The 24,339-nt window shown below is 47.0% G+C and overlaps 1 protein-coding gene across 1 annotated transcript in view; it reads left to right on the plus strand.

The window, feature by feature from the left end:
* Positions 1-22,627: 22,627 nt before the first annotated feature.
* The window catches only part of DGKG (diacylglycerol kinase, gamma 90kDa), a gene marked incomplete at its 3' end in the record, with an annotated part of 113,176 nt that continues 111,464 nt past the window's right edge, over positions 22,628-24,339 (plus strand). Inside the window, exon 1 of the mRNA XM_008583354.1 lies at positions 22,628-22,841. The remainder of the gene's footprint in view (positions 22,842-24,339) is intronic.

Below are 24,339 nucleotides of genomic sequence, written 5' to 3' on the forward strand. Positions count from 1 at the left end.
CTCCAGTTTTCAAGGCCAGCAGCTTTGAATGGCTTTCTCCTCTGTGTGTCAAATCTCCCTCTGTCTCCCACTTATAAGCTCAGATGTGATTACACTTAGGGCCCACTTGGATAATCCAGGATAATCTTCTCATTTCAAAATCTTTAACTTAATCACATCTGCAAAGATTCTTTTTCTAAATAAGGTAACCTTAACAGGCTCCAGGGATTTGGTCATGACATCTCTGAGGTACATTACTCAGCCTACTATGCTGGGCTTGGGGCTTGCACGCTGTTAATGACCTCTTCTGTCTCCGGGTAAGTAAATGCTCAGTTAAAGCTGAATATACTCGAAAAAAGGAAATATGATATGGTGACAAGATGATTTTGGGAAAACTACGTGAATGAGGATAGGACTAAGATAGCCTTCCTTAAAAATAGCATGTTTGGTAATTATAGCTCAAGGCAGTGTATTGATTCTGTCTTAAATCTGCCACTTCTTCTCACGTGCCTGCAGAATTGGCTCAAGTTCCCAGGCTCTTAGCCTCCTCCCTCTCCAAATGTCAGAGTTGGAAACATCCCTAGAGATTAACTCAGCTAATCCCCTTCTTTATGGATGGAGAGGCTGAGGCATAGTGCAACCAGATCCCCCTTCTCCCAGAAACTAGCACTTCTAGTACTTGAGCCTATGTTTTAAAGATCCAGCACAGTGTTCCCCAAAGAGGCCTGCAGGTCACAAGGATCCTCACAAGGATCAAAGCAGGAGTAACCAGGATTGACTGAATATGTGGAGATCATCTTGGGAGAGAGAACACAGCCATGCGTTCCCTCCTTTGATGGCTTTTTGAGCCAGGCTATGGTTCTTCCCGCTCATTCTCCCTGAGTCACCGAGCTATTCTTTTCACTCTCCCATGTCTTTTTCTCCCCATTTGATCATGCCTCCACACCGCCCTCTCCTCACTTCCCCTAGCCCCAGTCCTCACAGCCAGGCAGGACTCCCTCCTCTCCCCACTCGCCCTCCCTCCTTCCTATTACCCCTCCCTTCTCAGCCCAACCTACACTGGCTTCCTTGGCAATAGGCTCTTTGTCAACGTCGAGGCCAATGTGGTGAAATACAGAAACATAGTGGCTTCTGGAGGCAATGAACGTGTGTGTGTGTGTGTGTGTGTGTGTGAGGTTTAAGTTCTCCAAAACTGAGAGAGATATGGGGATACGAAAGAGGGAGGCTTATCTCATTTTTGTGTTTTTGTGGGTTTCATTTGCACAAGTATTCCTGTCACCAGAAAAAAAAGAGTGGACATCTAGGTATCCACTTATATAATTGAAGCTTGTGTGCATGAGTGAAATAGACCCCAAAGTTAAGGCATTCATTCCTTGGATGGTCAGACTGAGTTATGATTCTACCAAAGCTCCAACACCATTTACTAGCCATGTGACCTTTGGGCTTACTTTTCCTTATCTTTGATAATCACAGGGATAATAACATCTCCTTCACAGGGCTTTTGTGAAGCATAAATGAGATAATGCCTGTGAAATCCTCTAGCACAGAAATCAGTGCCAGTTGACGGTCAATAAGTATTCTCAGAGTTGATACCTGGGTCAGTTCCTCTGTGAAGACTTCTGACCTCCTACTCTCAGGAGAACCGACCCCTCTTTCCTTAGTGCCCGCCTTGCACCCTGTCTTGCCCCTGTCTCACACCTATAATCCATTATTACCCTACTCTTCCCCGCTCTGCCCGCACCCTCACCTCTCTCCCCAGGCTCTGAGCCTCTCCAGGGCAGAAGCGTCCCTCACTCGTCTTTGTAATCCCAGAGCCTGGTACAGCAACTGGCTCATGGGAGATGCCCTGTAAACACTGGTCGAAATGATTTGAAATGGTGAGGGCTTCTGAACATAAGCCTTTCAGGCCAGGATTGATTTTGATTTATCATGCCAGGTTCTGCCTTCTTATGAAGATCAATGGCAAAACCTGTTGAAAGCATGTGGCTGTAGAACACCCAGGAGATTCTGTGAGCTCTGGTCCACCCCAGGCTGACGAGCCTTATTAGGAGAGATCAAGTCGTTTATTATGCTGCCAGTGCCTGGACTTGTTTCCTTCCCCACACTGGCATGGTTTGCCATTCAATGCAGTCCTATTGTTGAGATGGTGAAGGCTCAAGTGAGAGCTGTGTACCTCTTTAATATTTCCAAGCGCTGGCCTCATGGGCTAGGTGGAGAGGCATGGCCCACTCCGTGTCTTGTGAAGAAATAACCCTCTTTTCCCCCTTCTGGCCCACTTCTGGCTCTTGTATTAGTGCTAATGTCATTGCATTGTACTGGGATGGAGTTTCGTTCTCATTCTTTATTCAACAAATATCCACTACAGCTAATGTGGCCTTAAGTAGGGTCTCTTCTTGTAAATGGGAAATGTGGCCTTTCCTGAGTCAATCATTGTAAGAGGCAGGACCCGAGACAGGAAACTGAGAAAGTAGAAGAGAGGATTCACAGTCTTTCCCTCACTCATACCCTGACTACATTTCTAAGGCATAGATTTCTGAGGCACGACTCTTGGATGCTAGGTGGAGTCCGTAATGGAAAGACTGAATGCGAACCAGAGCCACAATCTGAAGAAGACCAAGCTGTGAGAGCCAGATTATCTAGATGCAAATTACTCCCTACATTTATTTTCCCATGGCTATCCCTGAACATCGAGTGAAGCGTTGTTTAGATACCCCAGGCTGCCCTAAACTCTACAGGGGAGATTTTGAGAGAAGTACTGGTTAGGGCATTCAAAAATAGCACCTTCTGAGGTCACCATGGAAGGTGAATCTCTGGAAATGAGAGAGCTGGACTGTGCTCTCTTCTGCCTCTCTCCACACTGGAAGTCTTTCTCCTTGGCTAGCCTTGCAGAGCATCTCACTTGGAGTCCTTTTGGTTGTAAGGAACAGAACATGTTGAATCAAACTGCCTTAAACAATAAGGAAATATATTCTCTAACAGAACTGGAGGCCTGGTCACGATGCGATCTGTGTATCAATGAGGGCATCAGATACACAGGTTCTTTGTAACGTTCCACTTAGCTTCCCTTCATAGTGGCTTCACCTCAAAGCTGGTCCTCCTTGCAGTTTTGAGATGGTTGCTGATGGCAGTCAGGGCTACATGTGTCTCATGCATATCAGGAAGTATGATGCTTCCTCAAGAATGGACTGTAGGGCCGGCCTGGTGGCGCACTGCTACAGTGCACCGCTTGGGAGCGCGGCGGCGCTCCCGCCGAGGGTTCGGATCCCACATACAGACCGGTTCCCACTCACTGGCTGAGCGAGGTGCGGGCACAACACCGAGGGCTGCGATACCGTTGCCGGTCCCGGTCTGGTACAGGCGCGACACTGAGGGTTGCGATCCGTTGCTGGTCACGAAAAAAGACAAAAAGGAAAAAAAAAAAGAATGGACTGTAGTTCCTTAGTCTGAATGAAGCACTTTCCACCTTCCCACACCTGGGCCAGTAAGAGATGCCAGTGGAATGCCCCAAGTTGGTAAAGGGCAGGCATCTGCATAGTCAGGACTCAGTTGGGAAGTTCGTTGGCTACAAACATAATCTGCTTCAGAGCATCTAGGTATTATTTTATCAAGTAAAATGGCAATTTCCTTAAAACTGGCCTTTGCTTCTGTGGTTGGCTGGAATTTAGGGGCCTTGCCTTCTGTCTAGGTTAGGATCCAGGCAGGGTGTCAGAGACATCGTTGCAGGTACACACAGTGCCTAAACCATGTGCCCACAGCTGATTTGGTGTTGTTTATGGCTAATCTCTGAGTCACTCTCTGGAATTTCAAGGGCTGCAGCTGCCATGGATTGAACCTGTCCTCATGGAGGCAACCAGGATATAAAACAAACCTTTAAAATTGAGTCTCTGGACAACCGCCAGGTACCAACTTGTGCTACTGTCTTGTGCAAGCCTGTCTAGGTGGGAACTTTGCCTGGTGGCTGTCTTCATAGCCTGTCGTCCTCAGAAGCTGCAAGTGTGGCCTGGCAATGCTGAGTGTGCCCTCTGTTCCAGGAGGCTGTCCAAGCAGTGGACTGACTCTCCCTGCACTGTGGTTAATGTGGCCTTGAAAAAACTGAAGAGCTTCCACATCTGTATACCCCAGCCTTCATTCCCTTCACTGAGCACACATTTTCTAAGCACCCCCCCAAGCACCTGGCACCAGAGAAGGAATGAAATTTTGATTCTTCCACCTCTTGCCCTAGAGATTATTACTCTCCTCACGGGAGGAAGTAAGGGATCGTCTTAAAGGCAGAAACTTCAGTGAAACTGTGATTTGAGTGGTACTGTGATTTGAGCATCTGGGGTGATGGATGGGTGCATGGAGCATGAACCACAGACACTTTCGTGGTGAAGGGATACTGTGGAGCATAATAAAAAGCAGGAGCCATTGTGGCCAAAGGCTACCCTGTGCCAGCCTTGCAGATAGCCTCTAGCCAAGGGAACAGTCACACCCATCAATGTAGATAACACACAGTGGGAGTGGCCTTCATCAAATATCCTGTATATCCCTCCTGACAGGTGAGAGGGCTGCAAAAACTACACAGAAGGCAGGCCTGGAGTTGATTGGGGGACCACTGATAGCTGCTGTTGAGGCCACTCTAGTGACTCTTCATCCACCTGTTCTCACATCAGAGAGGCAAACAACATGGTTTTCTTCACTGGTGGTGTCTCAGTGGCTGAGTCAGTGGCAGAGCTGCAGCACTGTGTCACCACTGGATCAGGATGGTGGAGGTGGGCGTGGGGCATGCTGAGTACACACTACATCTTCTGTCTACTAGCTTTAAAGACAGATAGCATGAGCTTTTGCAGAAACTCTGTGTGGGTGTGTAGGTGTGTCTGTGTGTGTGAGGTGCGTGAGATTGCGTATGTGTCCATCAGAGGTAATGTGTTAGAGTGTGTGGACCTGAATATGTTTCCATAATAATCATTTCCATAGAAGCTTAGAAAACACTGCCAGGCCTCAGGGCTCTGTCATTTGGCCACTTGGGAATGGAGGACACTGTCTGTGTCAGGCAGGATTCCAACCTGAGCACCCACCAGAGCCAAGCAACACCCTGAGTTGGACAGGCCAGGAAGGGGTCTTTGTTCATTCTCTTCACAGGGATGAGCTACCCCAGGACAACATGGGCAATTGTTTGGTGTCCTGGGAAGGATCTTACCCTCTGCCAGTATTGGGCCTGGGGCTTTTCTGTGTGTACAGGCTCCTCAGGCTGGGGTTGTCCAACTTGCACCAAACCTTAGAAGGTAAAACACCACCCCTCAAAGACTGCTGCCACCACCACTTCGGCCTTTATCCCCACCTCCTCCTCTAGCATCTCCTCCCACCCCATCGCCAGCCATCATTACCACCACTTCCACCAGCATTGGCCACTATCACCTCCTCTGTCAATGTTGCTTCCCTCACCCTTACAGCCTCCACTGCCACCATCACCTCCACCTCCACTAGCACCACCAGCACCACTGCCATCCTCTCCCACCACCCCCAGCCCCACCGTTACTACCACCTCCTTTGTTAGCATCAGGGCCACCACCTCCCCCCACTACTATTGTCATTATCATCCCCATCACCACTGCCACCACCACTGCTATTACCAACACCACACCAACTCCATCATGACAACTACTGCCATATATTTCTACGTGTTTACAGTGTAAGCCTGTGCATTGTTGGGGTCAATCCTCACTTGTTACTATTTCTTATAACAATGCCTCCCCTTGTAAATGTCCTTACAATTTATAAATCTCCAAGCACAGACTAGCAAACTTTTTACTTCTGGTACTGCAGCTTTAATCCACGAATCAGGGATTTGGATTAAATGACTACAAATTGTCTTCCAGCTCTAAGATTCTTTGGTAGGTGTGTGTGTGCATCTGAGTATGTGAGTACGGAGGTGCCTGCCCACGTGCATGGTATCTGTCTGTCTTTCCACGAGAATTTCTGACAGAACATAGGCTTAGGGTCTGCAGAAGGAAACGTGGCACAATGACCCACTGAACATGGGTAAGCCCCTCCAAGCTCGTATCATTCAGCATCCCTTATAAACCAGAGATGTATCCAAGGAACTCTGGCTTGTGGCAAAGCTTGGGGGCTGCATGACATAAAGGAAGAGTCATCACTGAGAATTACAGATGACTCACGTTAAAGGTCTGTTAGGCTGCTAGGCTGCTTACTTTTTGAATGACCTCAGGCAAGTCACTTTTATCTTTCTTAGTCTCAGTTTCCTACAGGAACAATTTTGCCCATTTCCCAGTATCACTGAGGGGATTAAGAGAACAGGTGAAAATATCTGACTCCAGGCCTGGAACACAAAGGGTGTTAGTTCTTCCCCTCGTCTCCCCCACTGCTCTAAGACCCTGCAGGCTCCAGTTGCTTGGGGAGCACCTTTCTTAATCCAGTCCTTTGAGACAGTGGGCTTTCTGTTCCCAATTCTATCTGAAATGGCTGTGAAGAAAGAACACAGTGATCCTATAAAATGTCACTGAATCAGAAGCTCTGCAGCTTTGCCAACAATCTGGGGGAAAAGACTCCAGAGCAGCCTCCCAGGGAGAGTGAGAAGACACAGTCCTAGGACTGAGCTCTAGATGGGTTATGGATCCCAGGACTCTTATCTTTTCTGCTTCTCTGGTATTGGGATGCACACACCACACACACACACAGGCCAATCCCATTGTTGGGGCAGAGGACAAGGACAAGCAGGGAATGGGATCAGAGCCTCCAGAAGCCCAAAACAGTGCCAAATGACTGCTCTGACAGTGGCTTTGCTGCAGCCCTCACCCCTGGAGCATACAGATGAGCAGGCAGGGGCCTCCCTGAAGCCACCCTTCAGCAGGTTGCCTTGCTCTGCTTCTCTCCCTACTCACCCTGTGTGAGGGTCTCTCTAGCCTTTAGCCCACGTCTTTCTCTCTCCATCCCACTGGCATCAGCAAGGGTGGCATGGCCTCCCTGTGGGCACTGGCTGGCTAGGGGGCTATGAAAGGTGCAGGCTGGGGCTGGGGAGCCATTTAAGGACAATGACTTCATGACAATGACCTCCCCTCTGTTCCAGCTGCTAGCACTGTCCTCAAAAGCCCAGGCTCAGCTCCCAGAATCAGAGTCAGGGCCAATTGGGTCAGCAATGGTGCCTTCCTATTTCCTTTTGAGCTCAGAAGACCCTGTAGAGGGAATAAATTACGACAAAACCCTGGGATTCATGGGTTTGTATCTACTGTGAGTAGAAACTTCATTAACACCCTGAGCCCTGGATTCGATCCCTTTTCTACCACTTACTAGCTAGATGACTCTGGGCAAGTTACTATCATCTTTCTTTACGCCTTGCTATCTCAATCTGTAAGCCAGGAATAAGTAATGACATCTGTTTAAGAGGGTTGTTGTGAATTTAAATGAGATTATTTAAATAACAGTTACTGACTTCCCAGTGTTCTACAAATGCTAGATAATGCTGCTCTTACTACAACTACCTGCACCCCTACAGCAGTCATTGTCATTATCAGCAAAGCTTGACCTCAAACCTCAAAGTTAGAATCAGCTTAGTTACCATTTAGTTAGCACCCACTATGTGAACACTGCTGGGTCCCTTTGCTGACAGTAACTCTCCTGACCCTCACAATTAGCTTGTGCAGTAGGTCATATAACTTCCCACCCTTTTAGAGATGAAAAACCTCAGTGATTACAGAGGGGTTTTCTAAGGCCCAGAGAAAATGGGGATAAAAAAGAGAAATTTATATACTTTTGATCTAGGTATTTCTTTAGTTATTTCTATCTTGCTGCATTCCAAAGAGGAGTCGCTGCATTCCAAAGGGCACCTGCAACTTACCCATGAGCCACGTAGCAGAGTGTCCTGGAAAGTACGAAGTCATCAAATTTGGGGAGACCTGGGTTGGAATCCCAGCTCCATCACTTCCTAGCCAAGTCACGTGGGTATGTAATGTAAAACCTCTGGGAGCTTCAGTTTCCACCATCCTCAGATTAGCTATGCAAATTGAAAAGCAGTCATTATTTTCCCCACTTTTCTGATGAGTAAATTGAGTTCAGAGATCTTGAAACTTTACAAAGTTTACAAAACTATTAGGTAAATAACTCATAGAGCCAGATATTGGCCCCAGGTTGATCTGATTTCGAATTCCAAAGCTCTTCCTATTACTCTGAGCTATCTAAACACTGTCCTTCCCAAGCGCGGGCTGGGATTCAAACACAGTACAACACTTCCTATTACGTCATAGTGCTGTTGTTTTTGTAGGGACATTGGACTTAAGGGGGAAAAATAAAACAGGTCAACAGACAATCTGACTCCCCCATTTGCTCTTGCCCCTCCCAAATGATAAGTATCTCATCCCTTCTTTGAAGAATAATTAAAAATGATACCTCAGTGTTGTAACACCAAGGTCAAGGGTTCAGATTCCCTACTGGCTAGCTGCAAAAAAATAAAATAAAAAATACCTTCTTCAAAATAGGGGTGAGGAGGGAGAGGATGGGCTAGTGAAAAATGAGGCAGCCCAGATTGTAGCTTGACTTACTGATTTGTTTCTCTTTCATCCTCTGTTCCACGTACCATTGCAGCCTGGTACGACACACCATGGAAAAATGCTCTTCCAAGGTCATCAATGATCTCCTGGTGGTCAATTTCATGGGCCTTTAAAACACTTTCATTTTTTGGTACCAAATGTATACGAGCAGTCTGCCATGTGGATGCACCGTGGCAGGTGATTCAAGCACCACCAGGGTGTAAGGCCTGACACAGATCACAGGCTGTGGTGGGGAATGGCAAGAAGAAATGTAAGGTGAATGCAAGACAGAGTGAGACAGAAGCACAAACAGCTGTGTGTTACCTTCTCCTCTCACCTCCCTCCTCCTTCTCCTCACTCTCCCCATCTTTTCTGTGTGATCTTCCCGTTCCCAGAAACGACGCTGCCTTCCTGGCAATCACTCCCCATTCAGCGTCGTCAGCCCAGGCCCCTCCCTCTCATCAAGCCCTAATGGTTTAGTTGCCTCTCTGATGGCTGCAATGGTTAATTTTATGTGTCAACATGGCTGGGCTAAGGAATGCCTCATAGGTGGTAAAAGATTGTTTCTGGGTGTGTCTGTGAGGGTGTCTCCAGAAGAAATTAGCATTTGAATCAGTAGATTGAGTAAAGAAGAGCACCCTCACTGTGTGTGGGCACCATCTAATCCATTGACAGTTGACAGCCTGAATAGAGCGAAAGGGCAGAGGAAGGGAGAATTCTCTGGTTTTGAGCTGGTACATCCATCTTCTCCTGCCCTTGACATCAGAGTTCCTAGTTCTGGGGCCTTCGGACTTGGACTGAATTATACCACCAGCTCCTGGTTCTCCAGCTTGCACATGGCAGATCATGGAACTTAGCCTCCAGAACAGCGTGAGCCAATTCCTACAGTCAGTCTGTCTCTCTGTCTGTCTTTCTGTCTGTCTATCTGTCTATCTATCTATCATCTATCTATCTATCTATCTATCTATCTATCTATCTATCTATCTATCTATCTATCATCTGTCTATCTATCATCTGTCTGTCTGTCTTTCTATCTATCATCTATCAATCTATCATCTGTCTATCTATCATCTATCTGTCTGTCTGTCTATCTATCATCTATCTATCTATCTATCTATCTATCTATCTATCTATCTATCTATCTATCTATCTATCTATCTATCTATCTATCTATCTATCTATCTATCTATCTATCTATCTATCTATCTACTGTCTGTCTGTCTGTCTATCTATCATCTATCTATCTATCTATCTATCTATCTATCTATCTATCTATCATCTGTCTGTCTGTCTATCTATCTATCCTGTTGGTTCTGTAGTTAAACGTGTCACCCATTGACCACTGGCCCGTTGTATGGCTTCGTTTCTCTGGAGAACCCTAACTAATACAATGATCTTCAAATCCAAGTGTTCCAAGCTGCACTCCCCATCTTCCTGCCACCAAGAACAGGTGAGAACAGGCTTTGTTCACTAGTTTCCCAAACAAGAAACTTGAGCTCTTCCTTAACACCTTTCTTTTCTTCATCCCTCAAATTTAATCAGTCTCTAAAATCCTTCTAAATCTTCCTCCAGGTTATTCTTTGAACATATCTGCTTTTCTCATCCCTACAGTCACTTGGTTTAATTCAGGCCACCTTGTCTCTTGTCTGGATTGTTCAATCAGCCTCCCAGCTGATCCCCTTGCCTTCACTTCAGTCCATCTCTGATCTGCTGTCTACACTTTATCGGAGTGATCTTTCTGAAAGCGAAAAATCGAATCTCAGTACTTTCTGTGTTTAAAATCCCCACTGCCTTCAGTATAAAAATCAACACGTCTTAGTCTAATCCACAAGACTGTTCAGGGTGCAACCCCAGTCTTCTCTCTCCTCCCTTCTCTTCTCCCACCCCACATCCCATTATCGTTCATAATTGGGGTGATTAAATATTTTTTCATCCAAACCAGGATAGTTATGAGAATGAAAGGAGGCCCTAGTCACGATTATGCTGGATAAACTGGGTACTAGTTAAATAAACACGTTAAACTAGTTAAATAAACTAGTTAGATAAACAGGGCAGACTAGGATGTATGGTCATTCAATCCATAGCGACCAGGATGGGCCCATCAGGGGTGTCAGTGTGTGGGCGCCCCATGGTATAGTACATGGCCACTCACTAAAGCAAGGCTTGTGGCTGGGGACTCCCTTAGAAGGAGGGGTGGATAAGCAGGTACCCTGAAATATCTCTGAAGTATTAGGAATTCAGCAAACGTTTGTGAAATATGTAGATGACTAAATTTTAGTCTTCCACTCCCAGACTATCACCCCCACTCCAGCATTTCTCCTTGGTCATTTGTTCTCCCTCCAGTACTAAAATTTTCCATGATAAGAGCAGAATTTGAAAAGCCCAAGAATTAACAGAATGTCAAGCAGTCACTACCCCTGGCCAAAAGAGAAGACACAGGGTTGGCCTTGGAGGACAAATCTGGGAGGCAATAAAGGGCAGTGGTTAATAGCAAGGCTTTGCAGGTTCAAATCCCATCTCTGCCACTTAACTGAGTAACCTTGAACAAGTTACCTAACTTCTCTCACTCTTGGTTTTCTCACATATAAAATGCATTGAGACTTATCCTAAGGGGTTTATGCAGAGGTTAAATAAGATAAGTGTGAAATTAATTCTATGACATCACTAGCCATCATTATTATTATTACTACTAAACAAGAAGAGGTTCATCCCAACATGAGGTTATGACAAAACTAGGCATCTCCCAAGGGCCTATACATCATGCCTCCTATGCACCCCAAAACAAAACCTACAAAAAACTTTCCCCAAACAGATGGGAAGCCTGGCTTGCTCTGAATAAAATGCATGAGGGAATCACATGACAAATGTATTAAATTCTGCTAGAAGCAGGCAGAGAAGCATTTTCATGTTGAACAACATGATGTTAGAAACAGAATCATAGACTAGCCAAATTGTAAGGGTCACATCTAGTTCAAACTCCATTTATACTTTTGTTGCTTGAATTTCCCCTATAGCACCAGAGGGCAGTCCAGCCTCTCCACTGACTAGGGATTCACTACTTTCTTACACATTAGGATGTTTTTTTCCTTATGTTGAGCCAAAATGTATTTTCCTCTGACTTTGGGCCTGTTGTCTCTGGCTCTACCCCTTGGTCCTTTAAGGGAGTTCTATGGAACTTGTCCTGGTATTCCACCCCCATGGATCCAGCAGGATCTGTTATGATTTTATCCTCCACCCAGGCCACACCTGATTGGTCCAAGAGTAGGCACTTGCCTCAATTCAGGCCAACAAAATCCTTCCCTGGGATTTTAAAAATTGGACTGAAGGCAAAGCATTGTTGTTTTCTGCCATGTAGAGAAAGTCAGTCTGGAATGTGAGAGGACAAGGCTGAAGTTCAAAAGAAAGCAGGGACAAGATTGGATTTGGGAGGTGAGAGACAGAGAGACAGACATAGAGAGAGGGAGAAAGGAAGGGAAGGGAGGGGAGGGCAGGGGAAGGGAGGGAAGGGAAAGAAAAGGGAGGGGAGTGGAGGGGAGAGAAGAGAAAAGAAGAGACCAAGACCTGGTAGCATCTAATCCCTGGTTACAGTTGATCATGAGGTCCATCCATTTCCCTGTTCTTTCTGCAGTTTGGTAATTCAGACGTTTGGGTTAGCTTTCTGCTGTTTCTAAACAGAGTCTTTACTAACATGGGACCCCAATGGATGGGTCAGACCCTTTTTCCCCAGGACCCCCTCACAAATATTTAAAGACAGCTCTCAGGTGCTCTGCCCTGAGTCACTCCTGCTCCTCAGCAAGGTCCACTCACCTCTGTGTAGCTGTAGAGTTCTGAGGAGCCTCACCAGAGGCCACATAGAGTTTTGCCTTTGTTTTTCTATTGGGCTTACTTTCAACAAAGAATTTTGTAATTAAAAAATATTTGAAAACAGTTGCCTTTGATTTTAAATTATTGGAGGCAGAGCCCATGGTGGGTTCATCGGTGTTTAGAATAGACCCATGGCACACAGTGGCATTGAAAAATGTTAGGTGTATGAATATATTATTGGATTCAACTTCCCTCAGCACCCTGGTTGTCCTCCTCTGAAGTCACTGGCCTGTAAGTCACCTGGAGCTATCTTTATCTGCACTTTAAAAACCTCCTCCCTTCCCTAGGAACATTTGCCTGGAGGTTATCCAGCCTGGAATGGACACCACCAAGGTCCCACACAGCTCCTTCTCCATAGCCCTGCCACTCTGCCCCACATCCACCAGCACAGCCAACTTGTTAGCTGGCTAATTTGGAGGATGTCCTTTCTCCCCATCTGGATTTTCTTCTCTCTTCCTTTCAAATCCTGCTGTGCTGTTATTCAGTAAGGGAAACAGCAGAAATCATTTTAGAAAGGAAGCCAGCTGGTTCATTAGTCTGATTACACTCAAGCAATGGGATCTGGGCACAGTTCACATGATGAACGGCGTGCCTTCTCCTTGGCCACAGTGAGTTTTGCAGTGATTATTAATCTTGGGGCTCGGTCACCCCTCACATCTGCAAAATCATGTGGGTCAGAGAGAAAGGACAGGGCTACAGCATGATGACCTCAGGGCTTTCTGAGTCAAAGTGGTTTAGTCTCCCCTCTCTCTCTCATTGCAAGCCTGGTGGACTCCACAAAGGTTGCCAACCTCCCCTGGTCTGTTGGAAAGACCCTGGTCTTCAGAGTCAGTGAGACTTGTCCTTAAAATATGATTTTGCCACTAACCAGCTGTGTGATTTGAGGCTCAGATTCTTCATCTGAAAGAGGGGATAAAAATACATATTTTTAGGGGAGTCACAAGGACTGATAACTAAAGTTCCAAATGCAGTGATTCAGAATGTGTGGAGTATAGGCAGAGGTGGAGAGAGGTTAGAAATGAGTCAGAACAAGGTAAGCAGGGGCCAAATCACAAAAGGTCTTATAGGATGAGCAAAAGAGTTTAGGTTTTATATTGAAAGTATTGGGGAGATTGCAAAAAGCCAGAATCACAGGAGGGTGATATGATCAGATCTGTATTTTGGAAAGCTCACTTTGCTATAGGGCAGAAGATATGGACTGGCCAGCACTAGACTGGTGGCAGGAAGAATGACCAGCAGGCCAGCACAGCCATCCAGAGAAGTCTAAATGATGGGGGGAATGAAGTGGAGCAATGAGAATCCGCTGCTTCTGCAGCAGATTTGGGAATCAGCAAGAAAGCAAAACAAATTGTCATTGCTGAGGAACTGAAGGTCAAAGGGGGCCCAGGAGAGGAGAAGTCTCAGCTGACCCTGAGGTTTTCAGCTTCAGTGGCATGCAGAGAGCCAGAGCCACTTTCTAAAGAATGGAATACAAATAAAGAAGCAAATGTGTGGGACATGAGGAGAAGAGTTGAGTCTGGGACATGTTGAGTTTAGAGCTATTTTCGAATTTTCCATTTAATGGAATAGAATACAATCTTAGGAGACAATTAGACCTTATACGAAGAGGTCACCCCCTTCTAGGGAACAGGAACAGCCAAACTAGCCAAGACTAATCTTTGTTTACCCCTCCAGTTTGAGAGTTGTCCTGGGAAGTCCTTTTGGTGGCTGTAGCAGCGATGGTTCGGTTTAGAAATGCATCTGTTTTCTACCAAGAAATCTCTCTCACTGTGCAGAACACCAAAACTTACCATTTTTAAAATTTTTGCCTTCAGTCTCCAGGTATGTCCCTTGCAAATATTCCTTTTTTCTGCTGCTTCTGGGTGTGGAAGGGGGAGAGCAGCAGCTCCCACAGGAGGGCACAGCAGTGGGCTTGTGCACCTGCAGAGAGAAGTCAAAGATGACCCCAGATGATTGTTGCTACTTAGAGGGGAAATTAGATGGGGAGAATGTCAGGGAAAAGCATAAAGATAAATAATAAGCAGGAATATTTAAAAAGGAAAAAGAAAACATACCAAACCACCTGTTTACAAAGAATCCCAAAAGTGGCCTACGATGGTAGACAAAAAGAGAACGGATCTCGAAATTACCCGCAGAGGCTGGCCCGGCATATTGGAAAGAGCACAGGTTTTAGATCCCGGTAGTCTGTGGTTGAAGCCCAGGAGAAAGCCTGGTGTGTGATCTCGTCCATGTTGTGTCAGCTCTCTAAGGTTCAGCTTCCTCATCTGTAAAATGTTTATACTAATACTTTCCTTGAGGATTCAGGGTGGGAATCAGCCCAGCAATGTGACCAGTGCTGAGGAGGTGACGGGTTAATTTTAGTAATAGTTACTTCTCTTACTGCCTCCACTTTTCCTTCCTCCAGCTGTACTCGGGCTGTTTCTTCCTGCCTCGCAACCACAGGAACAATCCTGCATCCCTGGGGGATACTCTCTGGCCAAATTTCCACAGCCGTAGTAGGACACTAACTGCAGGACATTACCTGGACATATCTTCCCGCCCAAGGAACTCTGGGATCCCCTCCCCTCTTGGTCTGTAAACAAATGGGGCTTGGCATCAGCTTCTCTGGATTTTGAAAATGTCTGTGATTATGAGGAGAATCAGTGAGGTAGAAGGAGCTGGGTCTTCATGTCTGACAGAAGTGGGTCTGCCTCCCGCCACCGCCACCCCAGATGTGTGACCTTGGGCAGCTCACCGAACTTTCCCGAGCTTCAGAGTCTTGTTTCTCCCTTCAAGGGCTGTTGTGTGAATGAAATGGCATAGCCTGTGAGAAAGTGCTTGGTGCACAGTAGGCACATGATGGGTGTCTTCCTTCTTTCCCTTTCTGTCTTCTCAGCATCTGGGATTCCAGAGAAGATTAGAAACTAAGTATAAAACTGCCTCGAGCTCAATGGTGTCAATCAATCTCTTAAGTTACTATTAAATGTAATTGTCAGCAGAAGAGAACAGAAAAACAAGCATCAAGAATCCAACAAAATAAGCTGATTTTGACTTCGTAGATGGATGTCAAATTGGTCAAGTTCCCCTTCCTCATTGTTATTAATGCTACCGAGGTGAAGTAACACCAACACCCAGGCCACAGAAGAAAATGTCTCAGTACATTCATGTTTTGAGTTCAATCTTTTTCCAATACAAAAAGTAGACATTCATCTAGAACAAAGTAGCCCAAGGAGTCTTTGTGCTTACCAGCAACTCAGCTTTGGGAGTGCAATTTGGGGACTCCTCTCCATCTCCATTCACGGCCCCAACGCAAGAGGATACACAGCATATTGCTGCTCTTCCTGTACGAAACAATCATGAAAAGATCCATACACTTGAGTGGTTGAACATGGGGCAGTAGAGAAATCAAAAGCTGGCAGAGATGTGCTTCAAGCCTTGCCTTAAGACCCGAGGAGGAAGACACACGTTCACTCTCCACGGCTATGGCATTTCTCGGGGAGAGGCTTGAGAAGCACTGAGGGGTCAGTAGTCTCTACCGTCCGCACCCTCATTACCCTTAGCAGAGCCCTCCATCAGAACGCAGCTCACTGTGATTCTCACCGTAGTGCCACAACCCATCATGGCTCATGACTCAGTAGGGCTTCCGCTGAGGGACCCAGTGAAGGACAGGGGTCAGTCTCAGGGTCCCCAGGGAGTGTTTTCCCAGGAGCACTTGGTGGAGGCAGAAGTGGGAAGAGTAGGCAGACAGTTTACATGTTAGAAGCTAAGTTGCATCCCGTTCTCATCCCTGTGTTAGTGTCTACCATGGCATGAGGGTAGAATGGTATGGTAGGGCCAATGTTGTGCTAGTAAATATTTGACAACCAGCTCTGGTGGGGATGGGTGGGGGAGGTCCGATTTACTTGCAGATTGCTGTGGTGTAAATACTCCCACCATCCTGGTTTGAAACTACCAACAGATGTCACTGAAAGCAGACTTGGGAAGAGATGAGCACCATCACCTCCAGGAGGCCACTGGGTAGGGTCCTGGGACCACCACTGCCTGCAGTTGTCACTGGGTCCCCCCTTGTCACAGAAGGGCATATGGAAGGTCCTGACTAGCCTCCAGGACACAGAGAAGGCATTACACCTGCTTTTGAGATGCTCCCCCACCTACCCCGGCTGAACCCCTGTGCCTCTCTTTCCCAGATCCCTTGTGAGGCCATGTTGTCATTATCTGTCCACATGCCACTTCTCCCACGTAAACGCATTTCCATTCCCCCAGCACCTAGCAGAGTACCTGGGAAAAGTAGGTACGTAGAGAATGTTTGCTAAATAAATGTTTATTGAATGGATCCCGGAATGAACGAGTGAATGTTCTGGGGGTGGGGGTGGGGGGTAGGGAGAAGGATAGGATGGGAAGAAACACAGAAAGGGCCATCAAGCATCTACAGAAATGTCTTAAGTGATTTATTCTTATGGATATCAGTGGACAAAACTAGGACCGACAAGAAGAAGTGGCAGGGAAGAGGGTTTAGGGTCTCTCTGAAAAAGTAAACAGAGCTCCTAGCTCCTACAAATCTCTAGAGTGCAGGGTTCTCCCTGTCTTCCACCTTTTAGTTAGCATCTTCTGTCCCTTACCTCCTTGAAAAATGGTTCTAGTCTATTTCCCCTGCCTCCAGCCTTGCCTCCACACCCTGGCACAGGGAAAGGAGTTTTTGCTATTGCCACAAAGACTGAAGGAACATGGGCTGGTGCGCATCTCTAGCCCAGCAGAGGTTGGAACCATTTGAAGTAGCAGAGGTCACAGTCCTGAGTATCTCCCGTCAGCATATAAACGCACAAAAAGAATGCCTGGTGGGTGCTGGAGGTTTCTCTTTCATCCTTCTCCCACGGTCTGCTTCACTCTCTCCTCTTTAGACCTTCACCCCACAGCATCCTTGTCACCACCCACTCTCCTGTATGGTCTGTAACTTTTGCTCCACCTACTAGACTGTGAGGCCCTCGGGGACAGAAAGCAACACCCCTGTCTGAATCCCAGTGCCTGGCACAGCATCTGGTCACTGGAAGTGCCCAAGAAGCATTTGTTAAATGAACGAATTCACAAACGAAAAAAATGAGTCCACTTTCTACATCTCGAATTTATCTATCCCAAATTGGCAAAACTCCTGGAAACACCTAGAAACAATCTGTAGAATAAAACAAGCTATGAAGCTAGCCAGACATCTGTGAGAAGGAGATTTGGGAAAACTCAGAGCCCCCTAATTTACATCCTTCTAGGGCCAATTGTAAAAGTCTTTTTCTCAGATACAAATAACTACAAAAACTTCAAAATACATACAGTTCCCTACTTAGGAACATGTTGTGTTCTGAAAGTCTATTTATGAAATTGTTGTTTGAAATTCAGAATACACTTTCTCATAGAAGCATATTCAGAAGAGTAATCGGCAACATAGCTCTAACTGGAGACATTTGCAAAGAAAAATAATAGGAATCAATAAAGCTATACCATGGAGCCGACTTTTTCTTTTAAACATTATGAAATAGACATGTAGAATGTGTCAAACTACACAGTCGCCTCTGAACAAAAGGCAATACTGAGAAACAATAAAGTGAAATCTTAAATGGTTTCTTTTGATTTATAATGGGTGCTAATACTCGAGGAAAAAGCAAGTTTCATTTGGAGCAGTTACAGAGGCTAAAAGGAATACCCGAGGAGACGCTTAGGCCAGGCTGTGGTGCTCAGACTTCAGGGTCCGGATAAGTCATCTGCGGGACTCATTCTAAATGCAGATTTCTGGTCTTTCCCTCCAGGAAGGTGGATTTGGTGAGTCAAGGTAGAGCCCAGGGATATGCATTTTAACAGGTTCCTTGGAGAGTCTGACCCAGGTGAAGTGAGGACTTTACCTGGAGAATTGCTAGCTCAGAGGGGAAGTCATGTCTTCTCCACCTGGACTGAGGCTCATCAGCTGAGGCCTCCTCTGTTTGTCTGGTACAGAGCCATGTCTCCCCTTTTCTCCTCCTGTTTCCTTCTCCAGTGGAAGAAGAAAGCGAGTAACTACCTGTCGCTTCACAGACTATGTATGGATCAGAGATTGAGGGCTAAGAGCATAGGGCAGAGATGAAGGAGACCCCACCACTCATTCAACAAACATTGAGGATGAGATTCAGCTCCTATGCTGGTGATTAAAATGACAAAAAACTTGTGTAGGGTTGAAAAACAGTCTCTGTCCTGAGTACCCCTTCCCCCAGTAGTACTCCCCTACCAGTAGCTACCCCAGTTAAACCATCTGTAGAATGGGACTAATAACATCTTCTTTGTAGAATTTGTGTGTGTGCATGAGTGTGTGTGTGTGTAAAGTGTTAAATACATCATATGGTTAGTAAATGGTTATTTCTATTATTATATTGCTCTATGACTATATTAAAAGCTACTTGGAGGGAGGCGGCCTGTAGCTCACTTGGGAGAGCGTGGTGCTGACAACACCAAGTCAAGGGTTAAGATCATCTGTAAAAAAAAAAAATCTACTTGGAGAATCAAGACAAAGACATCAAATAGTATAGCCAGGCGACAATAAGCCAGTTTTATATAATACAGTTCAATTTGTTCACAAGTGCTGTAGAATGAAAATTAAGGTAAGCTCAGTGTGGACAAAGCTCTCTTAGAGGAGGTGGCAACTGCACACTGAGGCTTCTGCTTTCTAATACCGGCTCTACCACTTACTAGCTGGAGACCTTGAGCAATCAGCCTCCGTGTCAAGTGAGGACGATGCTACTCTCCTCACAGGGCTCTCAGGAGGGCTAGCACGCAAGTCTGCACAGTGCCTGCACATAGTAGGTGCTTGGTGAGAGCTCTTTAGCAAGATTTGAAAGTGGGAATAAATCTTCCCTCAATTATATAATCTCGCTAGCACGCAAGTCTGCACAGTGCCTGCACATAGTAGGTGCTGGGTGAGAGCTCTTTAGCAAGATTTGAAAGTGGGAATAAATCTTCCCTCAATTATATAATCTCAGGGCTAACAGGTATGCCTAGTTGTCTTCTTTAAATTCTATTTGATATTATTGATTTCCTACTACGTGCAATACTCCGTGAGTGATAGGGAAATGATTAGGATGTAGTCTAAGGAAGATAAATTGCTGTCCACTGCAGGGCAGTGGGTATGGAGCACATACAAGTAACCATAATAGAAGGCAGCTTGTCGTTAAGTACTAGAATAAATTATAAACAAATTTCAGTGGGAGTATAAAAGAGAGAATAATTAACTTTAACTGGATGTTTTTTAAGAGGTGGCACTACAGAAAGAGCAACAGAGGGGAAAAAAGGCACTTCTCCCAGCCCTGGGAGCAGCCTGAGTAGGGCAGGGGATAGGGGAGGGTACAAGGTGCGTTTGGAAGATGAATCCCATCAGCATGTGTACGGAGTCCTTGCAGGGCTTGCCAGAAATGTAAGTGGTTGACTAAACTGGAACCACTTCATGGAACACCATTTTAAGGAATATTAACTTTATTGTGAAGCAGTAACAACAATAATTCCATGTATCAAGTACCTAATATGTAACTGATGCTGTGCTAGGCTGTTTATAAATATTTCTTCTAAGTCCTGCAAAAGCCTATGTGTGAGTATTATTATGTCCATTTTATGGATGAGAAATCTGAGGCTTTAAAGGTTTTTGGACAAAGGGAGGGCTTTGGGGTCTGTACTTTCAGAAAGTAACTCTGGCAGCAGCAAATGGGAAGATTGAATGAGAGAAGTATGGGCACTTTAGGGCTCCCCCAATTTCTAACATATTTTTGTCCCCCCAAATTGGTTAACAAGGGACAAATAAGTGATGAGTATTTCTAAAAATGGACTGGCCCCTCCAAAGTTTTGTGGGTTGAGCAGGCTTTGAAGCATATGGTCATTTATGGAATTTAATCCTTTTCCTCCCATGGTTCTTCCCGGCGTTGCCCATGAAAAGCTTCCCCTCCAGGGACAACAGTGAGGAATTCCTCAGCAGCACCTCCTGACCAGGCATAGCAGAAAAAAGACCCAGAGTAATGTTTATTAGCAGATAGCCCAGTGGTCAGCCCTCTTTCAGCTGTCTGTCCACATGAGCTTCTCTGTACTCACCCTGCATCAACCCAGATGCTTAACTCAGTACCACCCCGAGATCCCCAAAGGAATCCACTTATAAACAAATTGGTGAACAATATTGACTTTAATTATTTACTTCATAGGAGCAGGGACTTTCATAACCCACCCCACAGCAAACTATTTACCAATCTTCGCAAGCATTGCCATTCTCCAAATCCTTATTTGACAGCCCTGTCCTGTGAGTTTCCCTCTCATTACCCTTCCCCAGTGTGCTCCCAGCCAAGGCGAAGCTCCACACTCTGTCTCTGCGTGTCTTCCCTATTTGTTCCATCCCACTTATTTCCTTCCCATTCTAATAGGAAGAACAACTCAATGTTGCCCCAACTCCTACCTGCAATGTGTATCTCCAAAGCCATCATCCTGCTTAGCCAAATGCAGGCTCTCTTTCAGTTTAGTCTTCTTTAAAAGAAACCAGGAAGAGATAAAGCCAGAATGCTTTTCCTGTGACATGTACATGACTGTACTTTCTTGCATAGAGGGTACAGCCCAGAAGTTGAGGGTTGTGTGTTCCACATCCACTTAACCTAGCACAGGGAAAATACATACAGCAAGCCCATGTCCAGGGTTCTCCTCTACCAGAGAGAATGGTTCTAAGCCCTTCCTGTCTCTTGGTTCCTCTTTCCTCCCAAGTAAGGCCCAGGACTAGAGTCAGGGGAAAAGTGCCTGAAGACATAGTAAAACCTTAATAAATAGTTGTGAAATGAATGAGTCAGTGAGTGAAAGGGAAATAAGAAAAGATAAAAGAACTTTGAGAGTGGCCTCACCAAGATTATTTCAGTCTGGCTGAAGGGAACTTTGAGAACCGACCCAGGGTGATAGAATGAAATGTGAAGAGTGAATGACAGGATGAAGTTTGAACACAGGATCTGGTATTGTCCCTGACTTCATCACCATATGTGCAATCTTGGGGAGATCTCTGAGCCTCAGTTCCTCATCTGCCCCATTAGACTGCCTGCAGATGGTTCGGCATGGCCAGTGACCATCGGGGTCCTCAGGGCAGCCTGACATTTGTGTTTCAGGCTTCTTCCCCAAAGGCCCAGACACCCAGGGCCCCTTGGCGCCTCTGCACTCTGCAGAAAGCTTTTCTTGGCTGCAGTCCTGTCCCAGGACCTTCACTGCCTGCTGGTGGAAAATAATTCTTGGTTGTGGAAACTGGTAAACCCCACATATTTTACAGTTGAGAGTCTGAACTCCTAATGATTCTAAATGCAATGTGAAATGGATAGAAGTCATCCTACTGGTGTGACATGCCTGAAATAGTGTCACCACCACTATTACCTCCCATGTGGACATGCCGTCATGGAAAGAAAAGCAAGTCACAGTGCCTTGGCTAATGCTGTTCCTTTACCCCTCACCCCAGCCCCTTTTCTGTGCTTTTCTATAATTTTAAAGAAGTGGTCTGTTTGTTCTGCACAAAAACAACCAAGGTCACCCAAAATCAAAGGACAAAGGAAATTAACAACCTTCGGTTCTCAGACCTGACCCATGGATCAGAGCGGAGCTCTGGCAGGGTGCATCGGCTCTCAATATGTGTGCAGAGGGAGAAATCTTTTCAGGTTAAATGGCCACCCATTCACTGCCACTGGGGTCAGGGTTGTCAGAAACGTCCCTTTGGTCAGAGCCAGTGATTTGGAGACTAGAGACAGTGAGTTCCTAGGAAATGGAGAAAACGTGCCTTTTTATTTTTATTTTTTCTCTGATTTGGTCGAGAAATTAAGGTGGCCTAGAACCCGGCTGAGATAAGGAAACGCCCAAAGGGTATGTTATTTTTCAAAGTTGTCCACCACGTCCTGGGTCAGCTGGCCTCTGGCGCCCAGCCTGCCGCATCCTCTCCGCACGCCTAAGCCTCCTGAACCGAAGCCTTGGCAGTGAGAAGCAGCACCATAACGATGTCCGCGCCCAAGTTGCATCAAAGGGACGCTGGTTCTCACTGAGCGGATCCACATTCATGGGTGTGCGCGCGTGTTTGTGTGTGGCGCGTGTGTGTGCGCGCGCGCGCGTGTGTGGCGGGGGCGGGCTCTGCGCCCGGGGGCAGGGCTCGGCAGTGAGAGTGGCAGCTGGACTTGCCAGGCTGCGAGGGCAGGGCGCAGAGCCGCAGTGCCGTAGTAGCGGGCAGCTCAGATACACTGCTTTCGAGCTGCGGATCCCCGAGCAGAGCCAGAAGACCCTGGCTCTGCCCAACCGCAGCCCGGCCGCCCGATCTCCGCGGAGCCCACCCGGGCTGCCATCTCCCTCCCCCGAGACGGCCGCGCGGGCGGGAGGACGCGCAGACGCCAGCTTCGGTCCCCTTTCTGTCTCTCGGTTCCTCTTTCCTCCCAAGTAAGGGAATAAGCCGCGAGGAAGGAGCGTCCCGGGCAGCCGCGCAACCAAGTGTTGCATGGTGAGGTAAGAAGGGGTCTCCGGCTGCGGGGCGCGCGGTGCAGCAACTTGGAAAAGGAGGGCAAAGCGGGAGCCGGTTCTGTGGCCAGGGAAGGGGCTGCAGCCGAAGCCACCGCGCCCACTCTTACGGTGCCACCTGCCGCAAAGCCCTGCAGGAGGGGATGCCCCACTGGACGGATGCGGGCACGGGGTGGGAGGGGTACGGGGTAGGGCGCCGCGTCCCTCTGCGACTGCGAGGTCCACCAAACCTGAAAGTGTGCGGGCGGGAGGCGGCCTTGCTCCAGGCAGTTTGCTGAAGCAACTGGTCGGGTTTCTTCCCTTTTGGACTTACCTTGGCTGGTTGATATCCAGTTAGCGCTTCAGGGTGCATAAGGAGGGCAGCGAGGAGCTGGAGATGCTTTTCCTAACGTCTGGCCGCCAAAGCCTCAGACCGTCCCGCGAGGCTCTAGGACTTTGGGGCACTCCGGAAGAGAATCTAAGGCTGGCCTGTTTAGCCTCGGAGTCACAAGATGTGTCCGAGTGTGTGTATTTGTGTCTCGAGGGGTGCGCATCCAGAATCACCTGTGGGGCTTTCCCAAACTCCACTGGTCCACCTCACCCTGAATATTCTGAGACTTTCTTTCTCTGAGAGAGTGGACTAGAATTTGGGGAGGGGGCTGTAGAGTTCTCAAAAGCCCTACAGGTGATTCTGATGTGCCGCCCCCATCCCCGCCATCACTGCAGTGGAAAGCGTGGGACAGGAGCGAGGAGACATCTCCCAGAGGTGAACCATCCAGCCGCGGAACTCAGGGTGGCCCCTAACCTGCGACCCCTCCCCCGGTCGCCCCCGCGGCAGGAGGGTCTGCTGCAGCGCGAGGTGACTTGTGGCCGCGCCGCAGTGGCGCGCTTGAGCGCTGAGAACCCGAGGGCTGGCTCGCAGGCGCCGCGCGGTTGTCTCCCCCGACTGCATTAGCATACGGTGCCCTCGCTGCGGGGAGGAGGGGCTGGGAGGGCTGTCTGTCGTTCTTTCATTTCGCGGGCTTGGGGAATGCTTCTTGGATCTGGAGCTGTACACCAGGGGAATCATGATGCGGGACATTGGTCAGAACAGAGGACTGGAAACTGCCCCTCTGGTCCGGAGGGGGATCGACTTCGATATTTCGGTGCCTGGGATTCGTTATTTATAAACTACAGGTCGCAGAGCCACTTGCTGGAGGCACCCTCGTTAATGAAGGACATTAGATCACAGGGGGCAAATGTCAAGGTTTGGTCATGAACGTGTGCACGCGCACACCCACTCGCCCCATTATACCGTATGCCGCTCTTATTCCGGGGACGTGTCCTAACGTGGGAAGGTACTCCATCGTTTGTTATGTTAAAAAGGGCTCTATTTGCCAGAGACTCCACTTTGAATATAAATTATACTCATTAAATAAAGCGGCTGCAACTATACTAACTTCCCCATTGTACGCCTGATCGTTTTTTTTTTTTTTTTTTTTTTTTTTTTTTTTTTTTTTTTTTTTTT

The sequence above is a fragment of the Galeopterus variegatus genome, unplaced genomic scaffold, assembly GCF_000696425.1.
Source record: "Galeopterus variegatus unplaced genomic scaffold, G_variegatus-3.0.2 Scaffold2893, whole genome shotgun sequence".
Lineage (NCBI taxonomy): Eukaryota > Metazoa > Chordata > Mammalia > Dermoptera > Cynocephalidae > Galeopterus > Galeopterus variegatus.